At 52.7% G+C, this 9,598-nt stretch overlaps 1 long non-coding RNA gene across 1 annotated transcript; it reads left to right on the top strand.

Moving 5' to 3' along the window:
- The first annotated feature begins 576 nt into the window (after positions 1-576).
- LOC118983974 (uncharacterized) lies at positions 577-9,153 on the top strand. The gene is made up of 3 exons (XR_005065829.1): positions 577-723; positions 2,231-2,236; positions 9,095-9,153. It is a non-coding gene; the product is annotated as an uncharacterized LOC118983974 (long non-coding RNA).
- Positions 9,154-9,598: the final 445 nt, after the last annotated feature.

Genomic DNA, 9,598 nt, shown 5'->3' with positions numbered 1-9,598 from the left:
GTTTGGTGATGATGAACTCCCTGAATTTGATCTTATCTGAGAAGCTCTTTATCTGTCCTTCCATTCTAAATGAAAGCTTTGCTGGATAGAGCAATCTTGGATGTAGGTCTTTGGATTTCATGACTTGGAATACTTTTTTCAAGCTCCTTCTTGCCTGTAAGGTCTCTTTTGAGAAATCCACTGACAGTCTGATGGGAACTCCTTTGTAGGTGACTATCCCCTTATCTCTTGCTGCTTCTAGGATTGTCTCCTTCATTTTAATCTTGGCTAATGTAATGATGACATGCCTTGGTGTGTTCCTCTTGGATCCAACTTCTTTGGGACTCTCTGAGCTTCCTGGACTTCCTGGAAGTCTATTTCCTTTGCCAGACTGGGGAAGTTCTCCTTTATTATTTGTTCAAATAAGTTTTCCACTTGCTCTTTCTCTTCCCCTTATGGTACCCCTATAATTCAGATGTTGGAACGTTTCCAGATGTCCTGGAGGTTTCTAAGTCTCTCCTCATTTTTTTGAATTCTTGTTTAAGAAGAAGACTCTTTGAAGAGCTGGTGGGAGGGGTTTTCCTCCCTCACCTCCTTTCATTTTAGAACATGGTGGCTCCGCACCCCCAAAGCCAGGGCAGCCTAGAGAGCCGGGCCCTGCGCAGTGTAATTGAAGGCTGTGAAGCTGCTTTTGACAAAATTCCATGTAAAGGGTATGCCAGCAAGAAGTAATCTTCTCCAAAGGTCTGATGGGTGGGGTTTTGACTGTTTGTTTGTTTGTTTGTTTGTTTGTTTTGGGGGGGGAGGGGGGAGAGAAACATTGGTGTGAGAAAGAATCATGGATCAGCTGCCTCTGGTTCATGCCCTGATCCAGGACCGAACCCACGACTTAGGCATGTGCCCCGACCAGGAATCTAACTGAGACCTTTCGGTTAACTGGTGGAGCTCTAACCAGCAGAGCCACAGCGGCCGTCAGAAGATTCCCCCAAACAACTGCCTGGGGAAGTGGCCCGCATCCTGTGACAGGGGTCAGACAGAGCCCTCTGTAGGGCAAGTCCCCAGAGCCTGACACTGGGGACTCTCAGGGCACCCTGCTGTCCTGAAATGGCACTGCCTGACTTCCTTACAGCCTCTATCCTGCCCTGGGCCCCACGGACACTAACTGCCACTGCGCCTCTCGGGTGCCCAGGAGATGCCCGCTCTGCAAGTCTGACCCTATACAGAAGAAAGCCCCACGAATGTCCGGACATACCCTCTGAAATAAAGACTCATCACAGACATGCACAAGTCTGCCCGTGCAGATGGTCAGGGTGGTGTTGTCCTGAAGGGTGAAAAACTGGGAGCGGGCTAAACACCAGTAATAGAGGGATACTTGCAGGAAATGTGGTCGAGTTATGCAATTTAAAAGGACACCACAGTGTTAATGATGACCAGTTTGTTCTCTCTCCTTTTGATGTCTCCCAAGTGTCCTGTGCTGGTATGAATTTGTGGATGAACAGACAGGCAAAGAGTCATAACCCAACTTCCTGAAAGTAGATGCAGCCCCAGTAGCCCCAGTGGAAACCAGTTCTGGGTTCCAGTGTGAAAAGCCAGATTCACCAGAGCAGGGATGCTCAGGTGGAGGGTGGGAGGGGATAAATGAGCGCTTTAAGGCTAGCCTGTTCCACAAGGCGTCACTCAAAGTGAGCCACCCCCACCCCCGCCCCACAAAACACATACACACATCGTCTTGCTGTGAAGGAAGCTGTTTTATGATGCTATTGCTGTCTGTCCCAGAAGCTGTGCCCAGGCCAGAATTTATGTTGCATTCTGCAGATCCCTCTTAGAGACTGGCTGATTCCAACTGATGCTCCTTCAGACATTAATCAGCACCCCTGTCTCGCTTCATGCAGTGTGCTGGTTCCTGGTTGCCCTGACCTGCTCAAGTAGGTGAGCTAATTTCAGGCCACTGGTAGCACTGAGGTACTGGTACCTTCTTTACCCTATACAATTCCCTGGTGCCTTCCAAGGAGCCCCATTCTTGCGATGTCCAACACACCTCATATGGAAGTTTCCCTCAATAAGCTCTGTCAGTTGCCAGACTGGAGTGGCGGGCTTCTTTCTTCGGTCTCTCTCTGCCCTCTGCTTACAGAGGTAGATTTCCTGCCTCAGGGCTTCTCCCTGGGTCTGTGCGTACAAACAGTTGCTAAATGGGACAGCTTATGGGAAAACTACTCAACGACAAAGAATGAACAGGTGTCCACTCAGGGAGGTCAAAGTCGTCTTTTCAGCAGGGATGCGCAGTGGGCACGGCCATGGCCTGGAAGTCCTAGAGCCTCCAATCCTAGCCCCCTGGCCCTGGCCCAACCCCTCCTTCCTCTAGTCCTTTCTTTGTTCATTCATAAAACAAATGAATGGGGTTGGACAAAGAGCCTCTCAGGTCTCCTAATTTAGGACTCTGAGAGAGTCTTAAATAGCACATATGCCCACAAGATAGCCCTAGATGGAGCTGGAACCCAACCCCTCCCACAGTCCAGAAGGAATGGCCAAGGCAGGGCAGGAGGCAGAGGCCAGAATGAACAGTCACCAAAGGAGGCTTAGAAGTGTCCCCACCCACTGAGGCCCTGGACCATGCAAGTCCCTCTGCCTCCACCCAGGGAAGCCCAGGACCTGGCGACCAGCAGAGCTAGGGTGGAGTGAGGCTGCTTTTCTCCACCTGAGCCGGCTCTGCCCCAACCCTTCCTTCGGTGCCCATGGCTTCTCTTCCACGCCGTCCCGTGGTTCCTCTGCTTCCCCGAGCTCTATCACCCACGTTTTATTTTTGAGAACTACTTTTTAACTGCCATCAACAAAAAGGGGGGCAGATGAGTTATCACCAAAGTATTTCATCAATTTTGTAGTGATATTTAGGGTGCATGCTCTGTGCGGGACCACCAGGGTCTCCCCACCCTCCCCCACCACCTCACTCCATCCCAGGGGAGTGTCTCCAAGCCAGGTAGGGGCGATTAAATAAATGATTCCACAGCGGGAACCCAAGTGGAAGGCACCCCACACTGCAGAGGTGCGACAGACAGGAGATCTAGTACAAGGAAGAGAGGGTGTCCTGGAGGATGGGCTGTGCTTGTCCGAGGCCCCAGAGTAGTGTGAAGACAGGGTAGGGCCAGGAAGCCAGGAGCGGACCCTGAGTCAGGGATCCCATTAGAACAGGGATATATTTATTTGCCAGGGCCCAGCTCCGAACTCAAGGTTTTGGGGAAATGGGTTATGGAAAGCACAGGGTGGGGGAGGGGTGAAGGGAACAGGCATGCTGGTGCCTCCGGAGAGGAAGGCTTCCGGGTCCAGCTGGCAACCTGGCGCCCCCCAGAACTCACCTACCTGTGGGCAACTGGGAGCAGGAGGCCCTGCCAGGCTTGGCTGTCCCTCCCAGTGGTCATGACAAGGCTCCCCTGCCCAAGTGCCCAGCCTCGCCTCTGACCAAACTGTCTGGCTGTCTTTCCATGGACATATCACTTGCCTATCCTTTCCTGCACAGGTCTATGTGTCCGCCCTTCTCTGCTCTCTCTAATGTGTATGTCAGTCTCTACACATGTCTGTCTGTCTGTCCTCACACATCTGGCCGGCTCGCTGGCCTCCTGCATCTATTGGCCTCCCCGACGAGTCCCGCTCTGTGTGGGGGTCGGGCTGGTGCGCACAGAAGGGCGCAGCTGGGCCCTCCCCCTCCCCCAAGTCCCCCCATCTCGGGAATGACCCGGGCCGTGGCACAGCGCTGCTGGGCCCGGAGCCACCGTGCAACGCTGCTGAGTCCCGGGAGGCTCACCACCACCTGGGGTGCTGGGTCGGGTGGCAGTGGCGTGGGGGGCTGGGCAGGGCTGATGGAGGGCAGGGCTGAGCAGGGAAGGCGACGCTGCCTCGATTGGGGATCGCGGGTCCACTTTGTCTGGCCCCGCCTCTCCCACCCCGCCCCTGCGCGAGGAGCCGGCCAAGGCGGAGCAGCCGCCCCCCCCTCCCCCCCAACGCCCGAGCCTGAGCCCAAGCACAGAGGCATCCGAGCGGGAACCGGAGAAGGATCCCGAGCCAGAGCGGGAACCCAAGCACTGCAGCGCACGGAGCAGAGCGAGGCAGCCAAGCCGAGTAAGGGGCGTGAGGCCAGGGGCGGTGCTGGGGAGGCAGGAGAAGGGGATCCCGGCCCCTACCCACCGCGCTCTGCCGCGGCCCCAGCTCCTTCACACACACCTGGGAGCGCTCAGCGCTGGGAGGGCGGACACGCGATCTGAAGCGGCGCTGCAGCGCGCCCCAATGCGATCCCCGCGGACCCCAGGTCCCGGCCTCCTTGCCCCTAGGTGGGCCACCAACCGGCACCAGCCAAGGCTGCCCCCTGAGCACGCCCTCGGGCCGCGGGAAAGGGGAGGTCTCCCTTATCTTGCCTGACTCGAGTCCCAAGACAAGCATCCATGCCGTCGGTTTTGGGGATCCCTTAATCTACCCGCGAAGGGGGAAACGAAGATGCACTTTCGGCCAGGTGGAAGAGAAGGGGACCGGGCTTTGTGGAATTCGATGCTAGAACCCAACCCCCCACCCTCAAGCCAGGAAGTTTGACCCTCCAACGTGCGGGTCACCGGGCCGTGAACCCGTCTCATTGCCTGCCGCGCTGGTGTATCTCAGTACCGGGGGTGGGAGAAGGGGCGTCTGCGCCGCACCTTTTCCCGCTTTGAGGCAGACTTTTCCTCGCGCAGTACGAGGGATCCGAAGCTGAGTCGTAGTGGCTCCTCTGGCTGGCTGTGTAGCGCCAAACGACATAGCTGCCTGTCCCCCAATGCCCTCAGGTGCCCACCACCCCCCTTCCCAGGGCTACTGACGCAGCCCTTCCTCTTTCCCCATCGCGTTTCTCGGGCTGGAGGGCTGGTGCGTGGAGGACCCTGGGCTGCCCTTCTGGTACCACACAGGTGTCAGAGGGGTTGGCCAGGAGGGGATGTCAGAGGGGATGGGGAGAGCACAAGTGGCAGGTGTGAGAGGCAGGGGCTCCAGGAGCTTGGTCCTTTGCCTCCATCCACACAGCCCCCACGGGCACCCGTTCTGAGGATGTCACTCCTGGCTCTCTCCTCAAACACCCTGACTGCTCTCCTGAAACAAGTGGCTTCCTCTCCCGCGCCTCAATTTCCTTCACTGACGAGTAGGCAGGATGCTGTTGTGAGCAGGTTTAAGGGCTTTGGAATATGAGGGTGGGCTTCTCTGAGCTTCGGTTTCCCCACTTAAAACATGGGGAAGGTGGACTGGGAAGATTTAAATGGGTCTAGCACAGTGCTCGGCAGAATCAGTGTTCGGTTTGTGTTGGCTACAGGTGGCCCTTTAGGAACTGTGTCTAGCACCTGTAGGTGCCGAGGTGGAGTTCTCCCATTGTGGTGAGGACACAGCCCTCTGCAAGGAGGCCTTTGGATTCCCTGGGGGTCTTGTGGGCATCTGATTGCCACACCAAGCTTCCTCCTGAGGGTCTACCCTTTCTCAGACCTTCCCTCCTCCCCAGCCCTCTGCTGCCCCTCCCTACCCTGTCCTGTCCATCCAGGTTGGAAAAGCCTGTATTTGACTGACTCTTCCAAAATTTTGCCCTTGGCCGATGTCTGTGGCCCTGGCGGAGGGCTCCTCAAGATTGCTCACTCTGTGAGACAGCATTCTGCATGTCTCCCTCCACTCCGAGGTGTGGGGGCATGGGGGACTACTTTCCCTGGGAAGCCATTAGGCTGTCAGGTGGCTTGGACCTTGCAAGGGTGACAATGCAGACTGGAAAGCAGCAGGGAGGCTGGCCACCAGGACAAGGAGACAGCAGAGCTGAGGGGTCCCAACTCTGAGTCTGTGCTGACCATAGTGTGTCCATGGAGACCACTGAGCCACGAAGCCCCAGAAATGATGAGCCTCAGGGAGGAAATGGAGCCAGGGGCCAACTTAGAGGTTAGAACAGCAGAGCTGGAAGGTCCCCAAGAAGAGACCTGCCTGGTCTGTGCAGCTGGGGCCTCAGACCCAGAACAGAGCTGGTGAAGCCCAGGGCTGTGTGTGTGTGTGTGTGGCGGGGGGGGGGGATGCTGGAATCCTTGGGGTGGCATGGAGGGTGTAGGTGATCAGGAGCATTGTTGGGAAGAAAACCAAGGTCCAGCCTGTGGACAACCATGTTAGCCCTGGCACCTGTGGCCCAGCTGCCCAGAACAGGGGGGCAGAGGAGGGGGGCCTGTCCACATGATGTCTGGTGGGGACCCCGTTAGAGCTGCAGACTGGGCTGCCTCCTCAGGGCTTGGTCCACACAGAAACCCCCTCTCCTCCTCTTCCCCTGTAGCCTAGCCCTGCCCCACCCCCACACACCCATTAGCATGTCACATCCCTGCATCTTCCATAATCCTCACTCTTCTTCCCAAATGATTTAATCAGAAACTAATTAGGAGGTCTGCATCTCCTGGTTCACATAGTAATATTTGGAACAAGGCTGACGGGGATAGGAGCCTTACGGTCAGTCTTTGGGAATCAAACAGACACATTCAGAGACTTGTTACCTGCAGCCTTTGCCCTGGGCATGCTCTGAGCATGCTCTGAGCACGGGGTGGAAGCAGAAAGGTATAAATCTGCACTTGGCTTCCTCAAGGGAGAAACTGAGGCCAGAAGGGCTTCTAGAACTGTACACCATGTGATTCTGGGCAGGAGATACACCTTTCAGAGCCTCAATTTCCTCTTGAAAATGGGAACAATATCACCACCACTACCCCCAGTACAACTGTGAGGTATTCAAAGAAAGAATACGCGGGTTTCCCTGCTACTTGAGAGAGCATTCCTGCAAAACCTTTCATGAGCCCAAGTGAGAAAGCTGTTACCTTAGGACATGAGCCTTGCCATCAGATGCATGAGTTAACTGAGATAAAGCCCAGCTGCTCGCAGACACAGTTCAAGGCTCTGGTGGCTTAATGCTGAGAAGCTGAGTGTCGCTCCCCAGGAAGGAATTTGGCACGGCCGCTCTTGCTGCTCAGGGTGCACACTGCCTCCTTTACGGCTGCTGCAAACCCATCGCCGAACGAACGCTATTTTCGCTTTTCGCCCTTCGTTGTAAAAGCGAAAACCTTCTTCGGATTTCTCAAGGTTAGCAAGAGAACAGGTACTAGCGTAGGTCTTTTCCTGAAAGCAAAGCGGCACAACGCAAACCTTCAAAAAGTGGAGGACAGGAAACATGGTGTGGTCACGTGGCAGCTTCCCGACGGCCTTGCTGGGCCTGTGTTAAGAACATGTATCAAGCCCACGCTGTTTCCCCAGTATGGGCTTTTATCCATGAATTCTGCTGATCGCCCTCTGATTTAAGCACTATAATTGTCCCCATTTCATAGGTGAGAACACTGAGGCTGAGAAAGGCTGGGGGCTGTCTAACTTTGCTAGGTATAGAGTGCTTAAAACATCACTACGACTCATGATGTTACAAGTTTGTAGAACTGATAATTAGCATATTGCATCTTAGATGACACATAGTTAGTTACACGAATGATTCCTCCCTAGAGAGTTTCAATCATTTTATGTCTATGTGTTCATTGCCCACCAGCTGTCAAATGTAAGGAGACACCTTCATTTATTTTTTTCTGCTCAATCAGTAACCAAACTGATTTCAAAGAGCAGCCACGCATTTTCCCCTACCCCTCTTCTCTCCATCTTTCCCCACAGCACATACCACCGCCAATATCTACATATCTTACTCATCTGTTTACTGCCTGCACTCATGGATGTAATATAAACTCCCCAAGGCAGGGAGTTTCAACTACTTTGCTCACTATGATTTCCCCAGAATCTAGAATAGTACCCAGCGCTTAGTATGCTTTGCAAATTATAAAGTGTTTTACAAACATAAGGTCTATTACTATTATTTTTGCCACATGTATACCTTGCCTTAAAATAAACATTAAGGTTCGTGGCAGAAGCCATTCCCTCAAAAATTTGGCAAATAGGACTTGTTCAAGTGCCAGGGAAACCTTGGGGAAGGGTAAGAACAATGGGTATTATTTTCCTAATGCTTTAATAAAGCTTCTCAGTAAATTCAAACACGAGTTAATTTTTAAAAAATCTTTGCACTAACAAGTGACATGTTCAAAGGCCATTAAATTAGCTCTTAAAACTTTCAATGAATTAACTATCACTGACTTATTCACTTAATTACTTTTTATTTTGTTAGCACAAAAAAGGCTTTCTCAAATCCTCATTTAGTGATTTTTTTTCAGATTAGACAAGTAGTACATATCTATTGTAAGAAATTTGGGATATCGTGAAAATGTAAAGTGCATAAAAATCCCCCTCAATCCCACCCCTACCCAGAGAGCACAGTGACTGGTAGTATTTCAGTCCATTTCCCGTCTAATCTCTTGCTGTGTCAGAATATTTTCTATGGGCTCTTTTTTAATTTTACAAAATAAGGATCACGTTGTATTGAAAGTTCTATAACCTGATTTTTTTAAAAACCTGGGTTTTTCCCCCTCTTAACACTATACTAAAAGCCTTTACCTACATTATTAAAATTTATTTAAAAACATGGATTCATGGCAATATCATATTCCATTATGTGTGCACCACAATTCGCTCTGCCTGTCCCCTGTTTGTGGGTAGTAGGATCAGCTTGCGTGTTTTGCTGCTATAAATAATGCTTGTCTCAGAGAATTCCTGGGAGCTTTGTGAGTCCTAAATCAGGCTTCTCTACACACTTGGTCAGGACCTATTTTCCAGCTTGTAGGTAGACTGGATTATGTGGTTGGATAGGAAATCAACCCTTAGAAGCTGGGCCTTGGTGGCAGTGGGGACAGAGGTGGCAGTTGATCCCACAGAGCACTACTCCGGGTAAATTAAGGCAACGTGCAGACTCAGGAGCCTGCAGCACACCCTGGCCAACCTTGTGGGGTATGCACGTGGCCGGGTGTTTGGTGGACAGAAGGCCGCCTTGGGCCAGAGGCTGCCACACCTGGGTCTCTCTTCGTATCAGGACCAAGTCACCTGTTTCCAAACCTCAGCACCCCCTTTCCACCTCTCTGCTACTGTTGCCTCACTCTCCACCCCCTGCCCCACTCCTGTGTTCATTCACTCCTTCATTCAATCATGTGACATTTAACGACATTTATACACACTTGCCAAGGGATGTCCCTCTCCATTGGGGAAGTCACCAGCTGGAACCCTGCCACTGAAGACATTCCTGAAAAGGAGAAAGGTTTTCTGACACCTGGGGACCCCCCTGGAGCCCTAAGAGTTGGCCACTGCCTGGTGAGGCAAGTGCAGCCCTTTCAAGATAAATGTGTCTGACCAAAGTCCTGGAATTTCTGACTTTCTTCTGGCTCTGGATGGTCACAGGGACACCCACAGATTCATGGAACCCCTGAAAGGTGGCATCATTTGTTCATTCAGCCAAGAGTCCCTGAGCATTTGCTGTGGTGACCACAGTGGCTGTCTAGAACGGAACTCACCACCTTTCCATCTCTGGAAGGGCCCCCATCTCTTCACCATCCCCTATAACCTAAGCAAACACAGGGCTGCCTCTTCCTCACCCTCTTCCTCTGACCCATCTGGCCTGCTTCTTAAACATCCCCTACAAAGCTCATTCTGATCCTCAAAACCGCTCAGCAAATCCTGCCCAGAGCCCTTT

Source organism: Sturnira hondurensis, unplaced genomic scaffold (genome assembly GCF_014824575.4).
Source record: "Sturnira hondurensis isolate 20B ecotype Veracruz unplaced genomic scaffold, ASM1482457v3 Scaffold0003090, whole genome shotgun sequence".
NCBI classification, from domain to species: domain Eukaryota; kingdom Metazoa; phylum Chordata; class Mammalia; order Chiroptera; family Phyllostomidae; genus Sturnira; species Sturnira hondurensis.
Note: the sequence above shows the minus strand (reverse complement) of the source record. Positions and strands in the feature narration are given on the sequence as shown.